A 21,409-nucleotide genomic window follows, 5' to 3' on the forward strand; every position below is an offset into this window, starting at 1 on the left:
AAAACTATATATGCTATTGATTTCCATTTGTATTAAGTGGGGGCAAAACTGGCAAAGGGAAAGAGACATGCATAATGGCGAGTAGGGAATAGGGAAAAACTTTTGGATCCTAGTAATGTTTTATTTCTTGACTTGGGTGGTGCTTGCTTTATAGTAATTCATTAAGCTATAAATTTGTATTTTATGCCCTTTTCTTTAAGTGCTAATATTTCACAATAAAAAAGTAAAAAACAAAAGAAGCAGGATACTCCAGAAAAAGAGAAATAACATCAATGAGAGTGAAAGGAAGGAAAATAAACGCAAGGTTGCTTGAGGCAACTGCACAGGATATTAATGTTAAGCAGAGAGACTTTATGGAGAAGTGGCAGGAGATAAGTACAAAAATTTAGTTTAGAATATCCTGCAACAATATTCTCTTACAGAAGGCTACTGAGGTTGTTTTTTATTTTTTTTAAATAGAGATTAATCTCATAATGATCTGCGGTGTGCAAAAGAGAGGGAAAAGATGAATGGCATGGGCATCTAGGAAACAGCAGTGTTAAAAAATGGCTGAGTGGAAGTAAAAAGCAAGCCTAGAAAGCCTAGTGAGGGCTTGTTGACCAGATTACAGAGGAGATTAAAAGGATGTGGGGTATAGTGAAGTGTCAAAGATGAACTCTAAACCAAATTGTCTACAGAAATGCAGTATCACTGAGAAAAAAGTGGAAAGCAAAAACTGAGCAAGGACAAAATCAACAGCTTCAGTTTAAGAGAATATTCAGTTTAAGCAGAATATTCTAAATGCAATTATTTAGGGAACACAGGTAAGTAGAATAAAAACCTATGATTATCAGAAGGTAAGGAATAAAAAAGACTTCACAAAGAAGACAGCATTATCAAATTAACAGACCAAAAAGTGTGAGGAATAAGAAGAGCTCAAAAATCACTCTAGGGAACCATTTCAATGAACTACTTGGGACGAAAATCACACTGAGTTAAAAACAAGTGACTCATTAAGAAATAATTAGCTGGGTGCAGTGGTGCAAATGGAGCACAACTTTTCATTTCTCTGGTTATATATGATGCAGTCACACTATTTGTGCAATCATATATGTACACAGGGTAATAATGACCATCTCATTCCACCACCCTTCCCACCTGTAACCCCAACTTGGGAGGCTAAAGCAAGAGGATTGCAAGTTCAAGTCCAGCATGGGCAACTTATTAAGACCCTGTCTCAAAATAAAATTTATAAACGGCTGGGGATGTGGCTCAGTGATACAGCATTTGCTTAGTATGTGGGAGGCCCTGGGTTCAATGCCCAGGATGGCAAAAACGAATAAACAAGAGGAATTAGTTATAGATCATGATCAAAGAGTGATAAACATTTTGTAGGAAGTAGCAAAGATGAAACCAGATGCTTTAAAAAAAAAAAAAAAAACTAGAAGAGGGCTGGGGATGTGGCTCAAGCGGTAGCGCGCTCGCCTGGCATGCGTGCGGCCCGGGTTCGATCCTCAGCACCACATACAAACAAAGATGTTGTGTCCGCCGAAAACTAAAAAATAAAAAAAAAAAAACTAGAAGAGATCCACACACTTGGTGTTTGTTTGTTTGTTTTGTTGTTCCAATTAGTTACACATGACATCAGAATGCATTTTGACTCATTGTACACAAATGGAGTACAACATTTCATTTCTCTAGTTATACATGATGCAGAGCCACACCATATCATACATGTTCATAAAGTAATAATGTCCATCTCATTCCACTACCTTTCCCACCCAGCACCCCCTTCCCTCCCCTCACTCCCCTCTGCCCAATCCAAAGTTCCTCCATTCTTCCCTTGTCCCACTCTCCTTTATGGATCAGCATCTACATATCAGGAGAAATCATTTGGCCTTTGAAACAAAGGCTTTTTAAAAAACAAAGGGTAATCCAGGCATACTTCAAAATAAAAACTTAAATGAAAAATAAAGTCGGTGAAACAATTTAATTTTTTTCATGCATTTTATTTTTATTAAGAAAAGAAAACAGTTGGCTGGGGCTAGGGCTTAGCAGTAGTGCATTTGCCTGGCATGTGTGAGGCCCTGGGTTCAATTCTCAGCACCAGATATGAATAAATAAAATAAAGGTCTATCAACAACTAAAAAAAGTATTTAAAAAAAGTGGACATGTGAAGGAAAAAAAAAAAATAGTGACTTGCCCAGGGTCAGGAAAGTAAAATGATTTGCCCAAGTTCACACAGCAAGTCAGTGATAGACATTAGTTTCAACCTTATCACTTTAAAAAAAAAATTTTTTTTAGTTGTAAATGGACACAATACTTTTATTTTGTTTATTTATTTTTATGTGGTGCTGAGGATTGAACCCAGTGCCCCACCCATGCAAGGCAAGCATGTTACCACTAAGCCACAATCCCAACCCTCAACCTTACCACTTTTTAAAAAAATAAATTTTTAGTTGTTGATAGACCTTGATTTAATTTATTTATATATGGTGCTGAGAACCAAACCCAGTGTCTCACACATGTTAGGCAAGCGCTCTACCACAGAGATACAACTCTAGCCCCTTAATCTTATCCTTTTTTGAAAACAGACTTCCCATTATACCAAATGCTGTCCTGTGGAGGGTACAAACTACAAGAGTCACAACAAAATCTGTGAAAAAGGAATCAACTATATGTATTCTTTTTTTTTTTTTTTTTTTAAGTGCTGGGGATTGAATCTGGGGTGCTTAACCGTTCAGTAACATTCCCAGGTCTTTTTATGTTTTAAGACAGTGTCTTGCTAAATTGCTTAGGGCCTCACTAAACTGCTGAGGCTGGCTTTGAACTTGAGTTCCTCCCGTCTCAGCCTTTAGAGCCACTGGGATTACAGCATGCGTCACTGTGCTGGGCTAGATGTATTCTTACTATTTTATAAGTATTACATACCCTGTTAGCAACCAGTTGTACTTTAATTTGGTTAAACAGATGCCAAAACCTATTACAAAAAGGACTCTTAGGGGGCTGGGGATATAGCTCAGTTGGTAGAGTGCTTGCCTAGCATGATAAGGCCCTGGGTTTGATCCCAAGCACAACAACAAAAAGATCTCTTACTCTCATTCCTCACTCAGCCTTCAAGATACCTCCGGTACCCCCAAGAAGGGCATTTTACCCATTCCAAGGGCTCATTGATTTTTATCAAAACCTGCTTTTCAGACTGTGATGAAGGTCACATTTAGGAAATGGAGAATGTATCTATCTACTCACCTAATCAAAATTATATTGACAATTAAGGCAATTTGGAACTTGCCTGGCCAAAGAGTAGTTAAAACAAAGGGGTCTGTTTCACCTCAATTACTAGTTCCAACTCCCTGATCAGCTGTACATTCTAAGTATTGATTCCACCCAATTTCACAGGTTGCCACCATTGAAATGAAGGCCTCAGGTGATATGAAATATTGAAATTGGGAACAGAAAAATTTGGAATTTCATTTACAAACAGATTTTAAATATAAATAAATACAAATCAGAGGAGCTTTCCTCTATTCATATACATTCCTACTTTATTGCATGGACCACTATAAAATTCCATTTCTGCCTGGGCATGGTGCACGCCTGTAATCCCAATGGCTTAGGAGGCTGAGGCAGGAGGATCATGAGTTCAAAGCCAGCCTCAGCAATGGCAAGGTGCTAAGCAACTCCGTGAGACCCTGTCTCTAAATAAAATACAAAATAGGGCTGAGCATGTGGCTCAGTGGTTAGCCCCTGAGTTCAATCCCCATATGGAAAAAAAAATCCATTTCTGGAGGTCACATAATGTAGTTCTTCATGAGACATTGCTAAAGAATGGCATTAGTTGAATGAAAACAAGTGAGCAATTCACAAGACTAGTATGAACTGATAGGAAGAATAAGTACTAGTGTTCTACAGCTCAAGAGGGTGACTACAGTTTACAACAATTTATTATAAGAAAGAACTACAAGAGAGGAGTTCAGTTTCCCAATATTAAAAAAAATGAACATTTAAGAAAATGGAAATGTTAATTACCCTGATTTGATCATTATACCTTATATACATGTTTCAAATTGTCATACTCTACCCCACAAATATAATTAAAATTTTGCTTTAATAAGATTGGTACGGGAGCTGGGTGCCGTGCCTCACACCTGTAATCCTAGAGACTGAGGCCAGCCTCGCAACATAGTGAGACCCTAAGCAACTTTACAAGATCCTACCTCAAAATAAAAAAAATCAAAAGGGCTTGGGATGTGGCTCAGTGGTAAAGTGCCCCTGGGTTCAACCACTGATTAAAAAAAAAGATTGGTTTCAACCGAATGTTTGGGAGTTATCTTTACTGATCACTGAAAGAAAATGGCAAAAAGACAAAAAAAATTACTGATGCCATTAACTGCTTAGGCCTAAAAACAAAGGTGAAACAGATCACAAATTATAAATAGCTGAAGCCACAGGAAGTGAATCCAGGGGAAATGCCACCCCTCCACTCAACATTCCAAATAAAGATGGGGGCCAGAAAATAAAACAATTCTAGTTCCTTCCTCTCTCCTATATGCAGGAATCTTTGAATCAGGAATCAAGTTTTATTTGTGATGAAAACAGTTTTTATTTTCATTGCAAATTTAGGTTTTCCAGTTGGAGAAAAGTACTTGCAAAGCTGTGGTTTGTCCTATATAGACTGACACTGAGAACTTTAAGTATTCCTTATTCACTTATTAAAAAAATGATTACTTTGGAAGGCACAGCAACTTATCCTAAAATAAAAAGGGTTGGGGGTATGGCTCAGTGGTTAAGCACCTCTGGGTTCAATCCCTGGTACCAAAATAAATAAATAAACAAATAATAATTTAAAAAACTTTAAGTCTGAGGAAAAAAAATGAGAAGTTTTAGTGGGCAAAGAGTGAATTCTGCAGCTAGACAGAGAGGCAGAGAAGGAAAGATTACCTAAAAAAAGTTATCACTGGGACTGAGCCTTAGTATAAAAAGTATATCAAAGGGGATTCCAGCCAGAGGAAATGCGAACAGCACAAGCACAGATTTGCTGGCTGCAAGTATTTCAGTGTGCTTTATGAACATGGTATCTGATGTGGACAGAGATGCTCAGCTATGAACACTAAAACTGTGATTCAGAGGTTAAACTGACACAGGGAATCATTCACTAGGGAGGCTGCAGGCATGAATGATCCCCAGGACCACCAAAAAAAGAGAGTCTATATTTAGTCTCTATCAAGAAGAACAAAGAGAGAAAAAACAGTGCTCTAGGGAGGAAGGAAAACGGGGATAACATAACGCCAGGGAAGTCAAAGAAACAGCAGTGCAAAACCAGGGGCAGTCAACAGTGCAGAGAAACTGAGGCATGAAGTAAGAACAGGCTGAAGGATGAGGTTACCCGAGGGAAAAACTACAGGCAGGGCTGGGAATGGAGCTAGATCCAATGGGTAGAAAGTTACTAGGTCAAAGATTTCAAGTCAGAAGAAGGAAGAACTTGGTAACAGTCAAAGCTTTTCTGTTGTGGTAAGATAGTGAATACTTCATTTATAAAAATATGCTAGTGTTCATTTGTTAGGTCACGGTAGATGACCCCCTTTGGGGACCTCTATGCAACACTGAAATACCTAGTAGTAATCAACATAAATATTTTAATGAAATATTTTTAAAAATCAGGGTTCAGTGATAGACAGTGTGCCTAAACATGCATGAGGACCTGGGTTCCATCACTAGCACCAGAGATTAAAAAAAAATTAAAACTAAGTTGGGTGCAGGTAGGCACCCGTAATTTCAGTGACTCAAGAAACCGAGGCAGGAGGATCGAAAGTTCGAGACTAGCTCCAGGAACTTAGAGGGACCCTGTCTCAAAATAAAAAGGGATGGGGACATAGCTCAGCGGCAGATACCCTTGGGTTCAATCCATAGGGAGGAAGAAAGGAAGATACAAGAACAAAATAACAAATTACAAACAGACCAGGGGTTTGGGAGTGTAGGTCAGTGGAGAGGACCTGCTTACTGTGTGTGAACCCTGGTTTATTCCCCTGCCCAGCAAAAAAACCAAAATACAATCAAAACAAAAAACAAATGAAAGACCAGTTTTCCTTTTGCCTTGTATGGCACTAATACTGATCTTTTCACTGATTATTATCAGGAATCATCTGAAGGCAACCTCAGGCTTATGAGAGAAATGAACTAGATTTTAAGAAAAGGTAGAAACAATTACTCTTTTGAAAATGTTTGGTTGGTGAAGGAATACCCATTTTGCAAGTGAGGAAACTGAAGCTCAGAGAAGTGACTTACTTACCTAAGGACAAACCAGTTGAAAACACATGGGGAAACCAGGAATCAAACCAGAGTTTTTTGGCCCTTTCTGCTCCACAGTAGATTTAGCTAGGTGGAGACTTGTGGTATATATACACAAAAATGGAAGAAATTCCAACAAATTAACTGGGTACCAGAAGTACTTTCACAGTGAAACACTTCCATAAGCAAACCAGACAAGAAAATTTTCTAGAAATTCCTAAGGGCAAGCTGTATCCAAACCAGAAGTCTAAGAAAGCCACAGGAGGAGGAGCATGGACATGACATGGATGGCTGTCCTCTCCAGGGCCTGGAGAGCTCCTGAAATCCTACTCAGTAAAATCTATGAAAGGCTATGACTATCTTCCCAAGGTATGATCATAAAAGAGCATTAAAGTGAGGCTTGAAAGATACTGAGCATGATTTTACATGAGGAAGACTGACTATATGAGATCTAATTTTTGTTACAATTTACTTGTCCTGAACAGTTTATGGTTTAAGGTTACATTAATCTGAAACTTCCACAACTAAAAACAGGTGCTAACATGGGATATCCTAACATGGACAACAGAAAAGAAAAAAAGATGGTTCATAGATCTAGTCTCTGTGTGTATGCATATGAACCCAGGGCTTCATACCTGCTAGGCAATCACTCTACCATAGAGCTACATCTTCAGTCCCTTCTAAATTTTATTTTGAGACAAGGTCTTGCTGAATTGCTGAGACTGGCATCAAACTCATAATCCCCCTGCCTGAGTTGCTGGGATTACAGGTGTGAGTCACCACATCTGGTAGTATCTCTGAAACCCTAACCCACAGGTAGTTGATATAAAACGGTAAATGAAGACAGTAGAAAGCTCTCTGCTCTTTTGTCTGAAGTGTGCTGTAAGGGTTATGACTCTCCCTGCATGGGAGAATTTGGCATATCAAGCAGTCATCTACCGCAGCCTAAGGAATGAATACCAGCATACTTTCACTACTACAGAACAGCTTTGATTAAGTTTTTCCTTATTCTGTTTGGACATTTTTTACCCTATAACTTTTTACTAGTGCACTAAATCTAACTCCATTCTCTGGGCCCTAGGAACAATGGGCTGGGGGTGTGGCTCAAGCAGTACCGCGATCGCCCGGCATGCGTGCGGCCCGGGTTCCATCCTCAGCACTACATACAAAGATGTGTCCGCCGAAAACTAAAAAATAAATATAAAAAAATTCTCTCTCTCTCTCTCTCTCTCTCTCTGTCTCTCTCAAAAACAAAACAAAACAAAACAACAAAAAACCACCTGGCAGAATATGGGCTAAGTTATAAGGTCCATATAGGACAGAAATATTGGTTAGTTTTATATACAAAGGAAACCCTAGGGAGAACTTTGATCTGTGAAGGAATGGATGTACAACCCCTAAGTGAAAGAGCCCTCTTCACATTCCTGCCAGCTGTCTCCTTGCAAAAATGCTGAAAGAGACTAATAGACTTTGCTAGAAAGAAACATAGTTCTGTCTCAGAGTTAGAGACCTGGATACTGGAAGTTTAACACAAAAGAAGCTGCTGCTAGAATTTAGGGCAGGCATGCTGTAGCTTACTCAACACTACTACAAACTGCCAGGTACCATGGAGGGAGAGGTGTCCATGAAGTAGTTCTAAGAAAGCATATTCTCAACCAAGGGGCCACCTGTCCTCTAGGGGACAAAAAAAAAAGGGGTCTGCTGTATTTTTTTTTTTTTGTAACAGGGACAATACAGTCTTAACAATATCTTATCTAGACTTTTTCACTAGTTTAGACTAAAGGTTTCTTTTGGCTTTCTATGGCAGGCTGTGCTCCTATATTTTACTGAGATAATCACTATAACTTTATTTACATCTTGTGTAATAGTTGATGACCCAGGGATCAAAGCATTATAATGCTGGTGGATGGGTAATTTTAGGTGCTTTAAGTTTCATTTTATAAGTAGCACACATTAAAATTGAATTTTGTGAGGGAAGGGGTAAACCGTTCTACCACCACCACAGCCAAGATACAGAATAGTTTCTCTATCCCCAAACCACTCTTCATTATACAACTTTGTGGTCATGCCATTATTTTATTCCTAATCCCTACACCACTACTGATCTGTTCTGTTAATTTGGAGAATGTTACCTAAATGGAATAAGAGAGTTCGTAAAATATGTTTTGGAGGGAAGAGTAGTTCCGGGGGCCTCACACATGCTAGGCAAGCTCTCTACCACTGAGCTATACCCATGTGTACACCCAGTTCTCTAGGCTACTTCTGAAGTGCCAAACTGGAGGAAAATGTGAACATAGTTTCCCCCCCACCCCTCTACTACCTCAAAAGTTATGCAGCTGAGATGCCCACATTTGGGGGAAATTGCAAGGGTCAGCACATCCTTAGTGCAATGGATAAGCCTTGCCCTGGAAAAACCACCTTGGTGATCATGGTGTCTCCCCTGCCAGGTAAGTACTGTGTGTAAACTTTTGAAACTGGCTTCTTTTGAGATCCATCCAAAATGTTACATGCATCAACAGTTTTTTTTTTTTTTTTTTTTAACTGCTCAGTAGTATTCTGTGTTTGTTGATCCATTCACCTCTTGAAGAACATCTGTATTCTTCCAACTTGGGGTGATTTTGTAAAAAGCTGCCATAAACACTTGTGTACAGGTTTGTGTGTGGATCTAAGTTTTCATTTGTCTGTGGCAAATAAGTAAAATTACAGGGTCATTAAGGCACAGTTCACCCTTTTGAGAACCTGTCAAAGTGTTTCCTATAATGGTTGTATCATGTGCATTCTCATCTTAATAAATGAATGCACTGCTCCACATTATCCCCACGACATGATATTGTCATTTTTTATTTTAGTCATGCTAACATGTAGCTTTAACTTGGGCTTCTCTAGTTTAGTTGCCAGCCATATATCATCTTGGGACAAGTATTCATTCAAGTCTTTTGAACTTTTAATTGGGTTGTTCTCTTACAGAGTTTCGAGAGTTCTTTATGCATTTTGGATACAGGTTCTTTTTTGATAAGTTTTCTTTATAAATATCAAATGACTGAAGATGGACAGGAAGTACAATTTCTAGTTACTGAAGTGGTTTACTTACATTTCCATGAAATTCTAAAATCATAGTTTATGCTTTATACCTTTTACCACTCCTAGTCCTCATTTTTTAAAAATAATTTTTAGTTGTCAATGGACCTTTATTTTATTTATTTATATGCAGTGCTGAGACGCAAACCCAGTGCCTCACACATGTAGGCAAGAGCTCTACCACTGAGCCACAACCCCAGCTCCTCCCAGTCCTCTTTGATAATCAAGGGGGTTTTCACACAACTCTGCAGTGCTTTGGGGGATTTAGGAATGTAAAGCAATTGAATTGCTATATTATGATCTAGTCCTCTGTAATCCTCTCCCTAGATATAAATTGCTTTTATTTTTTGCTTGAGAAAGGATTATTTCCAGTGTGTGGCACAATGAGTTGAGGAAGGGCAGAAATAAGTGAGGCCAGAGACAGGCTAGAATCTGATCATACAGCAAGCACTACAGACCATGGATTTTATTTCCTGTTCAAGAGGTAGTGATTAAAATATTTGGAGAAGAATTTTTGTTTTATTTATTTGTTTTTCTTTTCTTTCTTTAGATTTTGAGACAGGGGTCTGCTTTGTTGCTCAGGTTGTCCTCAAACTTATAATCTTCCTGCCTCAGCCTCCTGAGTAGCTGGGATTACAGGCATGAGTCATCATGTCCAGCCTGAGCAGAAGAATTCTTATTAAATATCCTTCTGACTCCATTATAGAATGGATTGGAAAGTGAGTATAGGGAACTCAGGAAAATTAGAGACACCAGTTAATATATGAATAGTCATCTCAGTGAGAGATGATGGTGGCTTAAACTAGGGTGGTAATAGCAGCAATGAAGAGTAGATTTGAGATCTATTTTGGCCGGGAAAGTGACAGAATTTGCTGATGGAACATAAAAGAAAATAAAGGAATTAAGGGACGATTCTGAGTTTTTAGTCTTGAACAACTGAAGGATTTTGGTTTTGTTTACTAAGATGGGAGAGATTATCCAAGAAAACTTGCTGATATGAGGGGTAGGTGTGGAGTCCAGAATTCTGTTTGACTTGTTAACAAGTTTGAGATGCTTGTTAGATACCCAAATGGAATTGTTAAACAAGCAGTTGAGATCCAAAAGTCTGAAGCTAAATGGAGGTTTTAAATTAAAGATAGACTTTTGGGAATTGTCCCAATCAAAGGCTGAAGTCACCAAAGGAGAGACTATTAGTAGAAAAGAAGTCAAGGGTCTAACTCCTGGGGGACATGCCAACATTTAGAAGACACCAAGAGCAACAATAAAATAGACTAAGAAGCTGTTGGTTTGAGAAATAGGAGGAAAAGCAGGAGACTGGTATCCTGGAAGCCAATCAAGGAAAGAATTTCAAAAAGGAGAGAATTCAGATGATGGCCAGTTTCTTTCATTCATCAGCAAACTTTCCCAAGTGCTTTCACTGTATAAGACTCAATGGACAGATACAGCAGTGATCAGGACAGATAAAGTGTCTCTCTGCCTAAAGGTTCTGTATATATTTTAAGGATTTCAATGTGAAGTTGTATTAGGATTCTGGGAGTTCCCATCCTTAAATTTCAAGAACCTGCCTTAATATTCCTGATGATTCTAATTTCCCCCATTTTTGCAAAGAGACATCAATTTATTATTAGAATAGAAAGTTCAGAATGCAAATTCATGTGGTTCAGAATAGCAATGACTGAGTGTCAGAGATGCATGAATCATTTAAAGGCCAAATAAAATACAGAAGCAGCTGCAGTATGGGAGTTACTTACACTAACATTGTACAAATTACTTTCCTTCTCTGGACTCAGACACCTAATCACTTGAGTAGGAATTACAGTTATATTCTTTTCAATGAAAAACCTCAATAGCCAAATCAAACTGTAATTCAGTGTCAGATGATGGAATCACAGGATTGTGACTGTTGGAAGCCATAACACTGAAAGTTCCTGTGAGTATATTTGGAAGAAGCCCAAAGACATTTTTTTTTTTTTTGGTACATACACTTTTTCTAAAGGATATTTTTTTCATTCATTCAACAAATCTTTATTGAACACCTGTTATGTGTCAGGCACTATTTTAGGAGCTGGAGTAAAACAACAAACAATAAATCTTTCTTTTTCCAATTTGCACCATTAACATTTTCTGTAGCCTTTACCTTTTAAAGTACTTCTAAGATTAGGAATAGTAGTGTCCAAATTTTTTTTTAATTTTTTTTAGTCATACATGACAGCAGAATGTATTTTGACATATAATACATACATGGAATGTACATACATCAATCATATTGTCTATTCTATTCTGCTGCCCTTCCTATCCTCCCTACTCCTCCCCCATCCTTTCTCTCTATCCAATCTAATGTGACACACTTTTTTTTCTTTTTCATTACAACATCATAGTGTCCAAATTTAACACAGATATAAAATTTAAATAAACCAATATTACAACATTATACAAATATAAAACTATGGAAGCAAAATAGAAAATAACAAATATATAAAAGTCAAATATATAAAATATGAGATGGTAAGAGAAGGCAGGTCAAGGATAATTTGCTTATGAATCCAATAAAACCCTACAATAACAAGTTGAGAATTAGACACAAATCTGGAAGAGAAGGTCCTACAGCCAATGAGGAAAGGATGAGAAACAGAAGTATCTTTATTGGAAGAAATTCCATCTATGAAAGGTCCTGAAAACATAGAAAGAAATAGGTTCCACATAAAATCCACATCTTACTGGTCAATGTATTTATTTCTTGGTCAGCTTTATGCAATTTCCTGGTTAAAAAGTATTTTGTTCATTGCTTGATTGTAGCTTTTTCCCCAAACATTCAGCCTATAGCTTAGTTGACTTGTTTTCAGCTCCAGGGACTTAACTGTAGCCAGTGCATGTCAGCTAACTGTTGTACCTGTATTCTTTGGATATTTCCTAACTAAGCATTAGAATTCTCTTTTTCAGCCCTTAATTCTGGTACTTCAGCCTATAAACTTTTTAATTTCTGAGTCAAATGGACTTTTTCTTGTACAAGTTGATCCATTCATTTGTTATCTCTTGTGAGATCAACACTAAACAGCTGGTTATGTAGTTCTTCTTTATCTGTCTCCAGTCTTGCAATCTCTGATTCAAATTTTATTTTTTCTTAACCTGAAATGCATGCAAACTCTTCTTTCTGATATTCAAATTCTGACTTGAGAAATGTTATGTTCATAGTGAAGCTTATTATATTTGGCTCTATACTTCACTTCTTCATCCAGATTCTGTAAACATTCTCTCATTGGAGTTTCTAATTCTTGTTGTATTTGGGCTCTTAACAATTCCAATTTTTGTGGAGTTAACATCTGAAGTTTTATTTCTTCTAAGTCTTTAGTTTTCTCTACTAATTCCCCTTTTAGCTTTTCAAGCAGTAGCTGAAATTTTTCCTTTTCATTCAATAGGCACTTGAGTTCATTTTATAACCTTACGTACTCGCCCTGCAATCTGGTATGTTCAACTTCAACAGTCTGATAATTAGTTTTATGATGATCACATTGTAACTTTTCACCAATTAACATTTTTGGAACTAAGATTCAGAATTTAGTCCACTGTTTCCACCAGGTGGAAAAACATTGGGAAAAGTGTCCATATTGGTAAGTAAGGTGACAACTATGTAAAAATAAGATGTGGCTTTCTTATTTAGTTCGTTTTTCAAAAGTATTTCCCACTTCCTTCTCACTAAGACCCTCAGGAAACCAAATTATACCATACTTGCACACAGTCCTTGCAACATGAACACAGAAAATTTAATGGTGATGGGTGTTCCTCCCGCCCTGGGAGGACACTTCCATAATTCCAACCATCCAAACCCACTCAACTCTGCTCTTGGAGGCCCTGGGGCTGAGGAATAGTAGGGTTTCCCGGCTCAGCAAGCCATGTCTGGGGAGGTCCCAGCAGCTGCTTGCACCACATGCTGCAGAAAAGGGGCTGGAGGACAGAGAGAGCCTCAGGCTCAGGACCCTGGGGAAATATGAGCTCAGAGAGTAGAGAGGCAGGCAGCAAGGAGCCGGTGCTGGGCCAGCCTTTGCCCCCAACATGCAGCCAAAACACCACCTCAGTCTACACCCACCACCCCTTCAGCACCACAGCGCCTAAACAGTAGTCCCCCGACTTCTACAAGGTATTTTTGGCAATTCTGGTTTGGCTGTTTTGGCATAACTGCATCATGTGTAATTTTTGCCTTTCTAATAAAGGCTTGTAAATTAAACTCAATTGTGGAAGATACTTCTAAAGAGAACTGTAGTCCCTGATAGATAAATCACAATCATGATCATAACAAAATACCACGAAAATTTGATGATTCACATCTTCATTTACTAGTACTCTGCAAGTCTTTTACCTATAATCTCTCAATTCTCACAATAAGCCTATAAAATTAATACTTATAAAATAAGTATTCCTATCTTTATAGGCGAGGAAACTGATGCTCTGAGACATTACATCACACAACTAAAATGGTGACTGACTAGAATACAAAGCTGGCATTGCTTTTGCTTCTGTAACTACAGTAAAAATAAAACAAGAAAAAACAAGACATTGAGAGTAACTTACTACAAAAACTCCATAAATAAAAGATCATAAATAAATTTTTGGTCCTCTAACACATAAAGTAGTCTCGGAAGTACAGGCGAATGTGAATAGGAACAGTCAGGCTGCTAGGGAGAGCTAGACGCATACAGCTACTATATGAAGATACCATTCTGTACCTGACTGGTAGGCAAATACAGCAGACCCCAGGCATGCAAGAATTATACAGTTCACTCAGGTAAACTGTACCCCTTCATCACAGGCACTCTGAACTTTAAAATTTATGGGGTACTTTTTCACACATTTCTATTTCATTCTCACAGGAAATCACAGGTTCTCATTTTATTTTTATCTTATTTTTTTTAAAGAGAAAGAGAAATTTTTAATATTTATTTTTTAGTTTTCGGCAGACACAACATTTTTGTTTGTATGTGGTGTTGAGGATCGAACCCGGGCCGCAAGCATGCCAGTTGAGCGCTCGAGCGCGCTACCGCTTGAGCCACATCCCCAGCACCACTGGTTCTCATTTTAAAGTATTTTTTTTTTTTTTAGTTGTAGATGGATGCAATACCTTAATTAATTAATTAATAAGTTAGCTCAGGACTAATCAATGATATTAATCTTTTATCTTTTATACAGTTGTATAGTATATTAATTAATCAACTAATTAGTTAATTAGTTAATTATGTGATGCTGAGGATCGAACCCAGTGCCTCACAAGGCAAGTGCTCTACCATTGAGCACTGATAGCACCTCATTTTACTGATAGGTATTTTGAGACATTTTTTGAGTATTTATTAAAAGGCAGGAACTTTACAAATTAACTACTCTGTTCTAAGCATAATATATGTAATTTTTCAATCCTCACAGTAAATTTGAGATTTAGTATTACTATTATTCCCATTTGACACATAAAGGAATTGAGGCATAGAGACACTAATCAATGGAGCTGAAGCTATATAGTCTAAGCAACATGACATTCAGTATAGGTCAATGCTGAGACTTTAATTCAGACAGTCTGAATTCATAGCTATTGTTCTTAATTACTATTCTATACCACTTTCAGAAATAGAAGTGATCAACCTGAGATCACAGGCCTAGCTTGATCCTTATCAACTTCCTTGTTGTATAAATGCTAGAAGTACAGATGTGCAGTGAAGGCTGTGGGCTTCTACTGATGAAGGGAAAGCCATAACTCAACAGGCAGGAAAATTAGGGTAACTCAAACAAGTCAATAAAACCAAGTCTGTGTTTGGCACAAAGACCCAACTTATCATTACAGGATGTGAATGAATCAACTTAGCAGTGAAACACGAAAAGACAGAGACACTGAGCTACTATATGCTCAGGACTAATTAATAATATTAATCCATTATCTTTTATACAGTTGTATAGTATATATTTTCATAAACACAGTTTGGCTCCCTTAAAAGTTAAATTTTATCGCATTAATTAAAAACATAGTCTTTGGTGTACACCTATGGTCTCAGCTACCTGGAGACTAGAAGTAGGACAAAAAACATACCTACCACCCTCCCCAAAAAAGAAAGAAAAGACTAGGAATAGGGCTAGGGATTTGACTCAGTGATACAGTGCTTGCCTGGCATACCCACCTAAAATAAGGCCCTGGGTTAAATTCCCAGGATAGGGAAGTACGGGATGTGAGGGGTCTTCAAGGCCAGTCTGAGCAACATAGCAAGACCCTATCTGAAAAATAAACAAAACCCCAAACTCAGTATCCAAACAGAAGGCAAGAAGAATTGTCTCCCTCTCTTGTTCTACACTCATCATGGCTTGCTAGATGCTGAGTATCATACTTTCACATGGTCCTTCTAAGCAAGAACATATCCAGAGGTCCAGAGGGGAAGGCAGATGACCAGTGTGATAAGGAACTAGAAATCATAGAATAGTCAGTTTGGGGAACTAGGCCATAAAACTCTTGATGGAAAAGGGAAGGGAATAGGTTTTTTCAGGTTGAACATCCACAGATTACATTAAGGTAAGTATGCTGCTATTGTAAGGAGTCATATTTTAGCTTCAAATAAGGAAGTAAGCACTTCATCACTGGGGAGGTGTACAAGCCTATTTAGGAGTCACTCAAACAATATGCTTGATTGAAATATTAGAGAAGTTAAATATGAATTCTTCTAAGTCTTCTTCAGTAGTATTATGGTTAAGACTAAATTCTTATCCCTTGTATTCTTTCTTCCAACTCCTGCCTCTGATCAAGGGTTATCTAACAAGTTTGACATGTGGGAAGTAACTTGAAACTCTGAAATCAATGTCATAATTCATAATATGACAAAATATATAGGTGCCATCCCTCCATTCATACATTCACTACTTAAATAATATTTTTGAGCTTTGCTGCAGCTTGGGATACAAGACTACACAGGGACTGTGTTTGTGAAATTTATATTCCTAGTGGAGGAAAGAGTTAATATTCCACTTTCCATACACATTTCCATATTAATATTTTTAAAGCAAATGTAATACATACTTGTGTTAAAGAGACAATAGATTTAAAATGTCTTCTTGTCTGTCCCCTTCATTTTCTTTCCCCATCCAAATAATCAAAGATAATCGCTTCCAAACTTTTACCAATATATGCAACAAAACATGCATGTGCTAACATGTATGTTACAGTTTTTCAAAAGAAACAGGGTCACATCAATCATGCCACTCTATAGTGTTTCTCTGCTTTCTTTGGCTATCTTCCTCTGACAGTAAATGTAGATGTGTCTTAATCTTTTTTTTTATTTTTAACATTTATTTATTTATTTATTCATTCATTCATTTAATTTTTATGTGGTGCTGAGGATCGAACCCTGTGCCTGCACATAATCTTTTAAGTAATTGCTTATTATTCCATTGTATACCTATGTTAATTTATTTAATCAATCTATTATTCCCAACTTTTCACTAACTTTACTACCCTTCCCTTTCTGATCATGGTTTAACCTCTCTGCTATTATTAGAGCCCATCTCCTTTCCTTTTTCTTCCAAAGACCACAACTGCAAAAAGACTTTCTGTAAGGAAAAGGTCACAATTTTTGAAGGAGCCTAATCATTATGAATTGTTTTCACTAGCAAAGAAGTAGCATATTAGCAGAGCAATTAGTTCTAGGAGAAGGCTCAGCAGCTTGCCCCACTGGTTGTACAGCATTTTCCAGGCTAAATATCCAAGGCCCCCTTCCTGACTATTGCCTACAAGGAATGGAGCCTGAGGACCTTTCTACTTGGGAGTGTAAACAGCACCAGCCACACGCTAACTCAAAAATTCTTTCCTTTCTTATCTTCTTAAATTTGCTTCTCTTTGAAACTCTTTCCATTTCAAGCCATTTTAAGCATGTTTTGGGCACTCCGATGGAGACTCTCTTATTAATCCCCATAACAATTCTCTAAGATTTGTATTACCATCCCCTATTGTATATATGAGGAAATTATGGCTAGTATAGGTCAAATGACTTTGCCAAGTGAGAGTCAGGTTATTGAAGTTCTTTCCCCAACACCAGGAAGCCTGTAGCAATGCAAAAGATGTAGCCAAGTTTTTATGAGCCATCTGGGCAGCAGGAGATCAGTCTTCAACACACCAAGGGATCCACTTAGAGGCTACAGAAGCAGCAGCGGTTTTTGTTTTTGTTTCAATGGTTTAAAAATTCTACAGGAATTCTGATTGGCCCTATTGACAAGCTATCCAGGCCCTCCTGTCTAGTGACTTCTGACCCTCCATGCTTCTCACCCTAATTAATGCAAGATCCTTGGATCACAGCGTGAGCATCAAGACCCTTTAGAGTTAGCAATGACCTTTACATTTCTCATGCTTTTCAAAATATGCAAAACAGCTGGGCACTGGGACCGCCCCCAAACCCTCAACCTTGAAATATGAGTAGATGCATTTTTTCCTGTAATTATGGATTTTGCCAAGTTTGGGGGAAATAACTTTTTATGTGACTAAAAAATAAATTTGAGATGTGGATGTTTTTCAATTACACAAGCAAACTGAGGCATGCAAAAAGAAGATTCTTGCAAAATGATTAATTTCCTCAGTAGCAGGAGAACAGAGAAAAAAATTGACCTGAAAAAAATTGGAGGTGGGAGACTGGCTTCCATACTTATGCCTCTGGTATCCTTTTGTTCTTCCACCTCATTGTATTAAGGATGCTAAATCAAACATGATTGCAGTGATGTTTGTGTGTGAAAATGACAAAAGCAATAGGCCAAAATCCCAACCTCATCTTGAACCCTGAAGACTTTTATGGCTTTTCCTTCACTAGGCCCTCCCCCTAATACACATTAAAGACCACATTGTTCAAAAGGGTCATGGTAGGTTTCATACCCCATTTTAATACAATGTAAATGGTAACTGAATTTCCAAGTTTTGTTAGCAATATTTATATGTCCCTGGAAAATGCCCAATAAAAGAACTGATCCTTTGGTTTAAATATTAATGCAGAATTATAATATATCAGAGAGTCAGAAACAATGGTATAAAGAAGGCACTATTTATTTGTGGTGATTATATCAGATTTTGTTACATCATTTTCCCCAGGAAAAAAAAATATGAATTAGAGATGAATTTAAAATATCCAGATGATCTGTGAAATATTTGCCCTAGGATCAAAAAAGTGTCCAGAATATGTCAAGTCTTAACTCAAGGAGTCTAAACTAAATTAAACCTGCTGCTTATTTCAAATGCATGCCTTCCTTCTTCCTACCTCTTATTCCACTTGTATGTCTGCAAGTCAGATTATGGCCCCCCAGTTGGCTTATTACATTTATCCCTGGAAGATTTATTGAATTGGAAGGCTGTTTATGATTCCACTTTTCTTGGCTCTCACCATCAGATGTCACCAATACTTTGGTGGTTTAGAGGAAGAGAGGCAGCAATGGACTCCATTACTCCAAAAGTCCCTACCGAATTATTGTCTTACTCCTCTGGAAAAGAATACATACACTAAGAAAGGAATATTATAGCTGGGTTTGGGAATAGGAAAGTTGAAAAACTTGGGAAAGGAAAAGTTAAAAAATGAAAATCTGGACTGCAGTAAAAGAACAACAAATTTGATGGTACTTCAAAAATCACAATCTCAGTAGCAGAACGCTCACTTTCCCAAACTTCAGGTATTTTTGTTTAAAACCCAAATAATATGCATTAATATGTGTCATATCACAACTTCAGTGCATTTTTAAATAAGACCTAAGGTTTTTGTAGATTCCTTCAACAAGTCTGGTTTAAATGACCTCAAAATAACACACTAAGAGCATCTGTTTAGCTTAGTTGAAGTTTTGAGAGCCAATACCAGCTGTTGGGGGAGGGATTTCACACATGTCTTACTGGAATCCTAACTAAATCTTGGGTTTTTTCATTCCCTTAATGATACCTCCAAAACCAATAGAGTAAAGCAAACATTAGAATAAAGAAAAAAAGAAGGAAGGGATGAAGGGAATAAAGAGGAGAAAGAATAAAAGATTACTCAATGCTTTGATGCATGTAACCAAGACCAAAATGATCACCCTCTCCAATTCAATACAGTATTAGCATGAGGACAAAAGGCATTTAAAAATCAATTTGGAGTTATTTCTGGTGGGGGTTGCCTAATCTTTGCAAGCTGATGAATGAGAATATTCCCAAATGTTGAAAGGGCACTTAAGTTATTTTTTCTCCTTTAAAGAGCAATCTAATTTTCACAGGGAATTCATTCCATGGCATTGTTTTGGTTTTAGGTGTCTGTCCTGCCAGGCAGGGGCCGTGCACAAGGGCTGCATCTATCTTGAAGTGTGCACAATGGCCTCTCTTGCAGCTCTCTCCCTCTGTTATTGATCCTTACAGATGCTCCAAGGCCCTTCCCCCACCTTTCTCCAAATCCCAACCCCCCATTCTGAAAGATAGCTTAAGAAATAAGACTTCCTGCCTAGCGACTGGCCAGGCTGAAAGACCAGATTGTATGACTCCACAGATCAGGCTGGCCACAGTGAAAGCTTGAATAGAGTTAACCCTCTGTGAACTAAAACAAAACATTTGTATGCCCAGCTGTGACAAAGGTTAATTTAAATGGACAAGGGCCCAATATCTAAAACCAGGCAATGCTTTTTTTTACAGTAGCATTTTCACTGACCTCTTTTGTAAGCAGTTGATTTTGTTTTTAAGCTTCCCTCATTCAGCTGGGTTAATTCATTTTGCTTTACTAGAATTTTGTATGGAAGATTCAGGTGAAAATTTTTAAATTCACTTTCTTGTTTTATGAAGGTTCTTGTTTTGGAGCTCTAAGTTATTTTCTGCCATTGAAAGTTAAAAAAAATGGAAGATTTAACAGTTAATAAAAAATGCACTAGGGGAAATTTTTCCGTATAAATCCTTTTCTTCTCTCAGAGCTGGCAGACAAGAACCACTGAGAAGTTCAAACTAGTTGAAAAACATTGAAACTCTACAGAGTTGCTACTTCTAAACTCATGTAACCAACATTCTGGTGCCTCTGCCCATTTCTTAAATTCTTGTCCAATGGAGCCAAAGAAAATCTTACCTCTTAAACTACTACTTTCTGGAAGCTAGTACACAAAAAGCAAAGGAGAGGAAGCTGTTCAAGATAAAACTAACAGATCTTACTCGTAATTGGTAATTTCTATTCTTTGCTTCTACTAACTCACAATAAAAACCAATGAAGTAATTCTGGCATGTAAGAAGCTGGAGAACAACATATAAGGAAGAGAGCAAGACAGCACTATAAAGAAGAATGCTATTATGAGGGGAGTCCCAGCCCCTGGTTTGTGCATCCCCAGAGTGAGAATGAAACTGCAAAGCTGCCTATGGCAGATGTTAGCCATGCTGCAAGAGGCAGGGAAGCTTTCCCAGGATGATTTCATAGGGTTAGTGCCATTCCTAGGAATTCATCAACTGCTTCAAAGAGTGAGAACTCTTCCGGCTACAGCTCAGCAGTCCTGCTTGTAAGAATTCAAACTCCGTAATCTCTTAGACTCCGTACTTAATAAACACAGTGAACCCTTAATGCTAAGACTAATCTTTGAGTTGTTTCTATGGCTATACATTTCTTTCCTGGTCCAAATAATAAAGTTATGGAACACTGGGGTTTCTCACTTAAGTAGCAGTCTACCCCAAATAAAGAAAGTATAATGCTATCCAGTAACTATTAACTGCATATACATACAAAATACCCATTAAAAAAACCTTTAAAAAAGAAATTGGCAATGGTTTAGTCTTATACCCCAAACCATAAAGCATCTAAAGTTCCCCCAAAGAGGATGAGGTTGCCTTATCAATGGCCTCATGACCCCAATTCTATCTATAATTAACAGTACTAAATAAGGCTTTGGCAGATGGTAAATCGGATTAAAGAATTTAAAATATAAACAAATTCTGTCAAGAGGTAAACAATTTTTAAAATGTAATTTTACTATGTACTGGAATGTGAAGTGTAAATTTTTTTTTTCACTATAAAATTTAAATCCATCACCCCTCCCTTTTCTCCTTAAAAACATCAACTACAACAATCAACTCACTATA

At 37.5% G+C, this 21,409-nt stretch overlaps 1 protein-coding gene and 2 pseudogenes across 5 annotated transcripts in view; all 3 read right to left on the reverse strand.

The window, feature by feature from the left end:
* Nr6a1 (nuclear receptor subfamily 6 group A member 1) overlaps nt 1-21,409 on the reverse strand; it is a 211,325-nt gene that overhangs the window by 40,852 nt on the left and 149,064 nt on the right. The gene's annotated exons all lie outside the window — the stretch shown is intronic.
* LOC131424431 (centrosomal protein of 83 kDa-like) lies at nt 1,816-13,054 on the reverse strand (annotated as a pseudogene).
* Nucleotides 8,544-8,722, reverse strand: LOC124097534 (U1 spliceosomal RNA; annotated as a pseudogene).

The sequence above is a fragment of the Marmota monax genome, unplaced genomic scaffold (genome assembly GCF_021218885.2).
Source record: "Marmota monax isolate L192 unplaced genomic scaffold, Marmota_monax_Labrador192_F-V1.1 WCK01_AAM20220418_F8-fsc00020, whole genome shotgun sequence".
NCBI lineage: Eukaryota > Metazoa > Chordata > Mammalia > Rodentia > Sciuridae > Marmota > Marmota monax.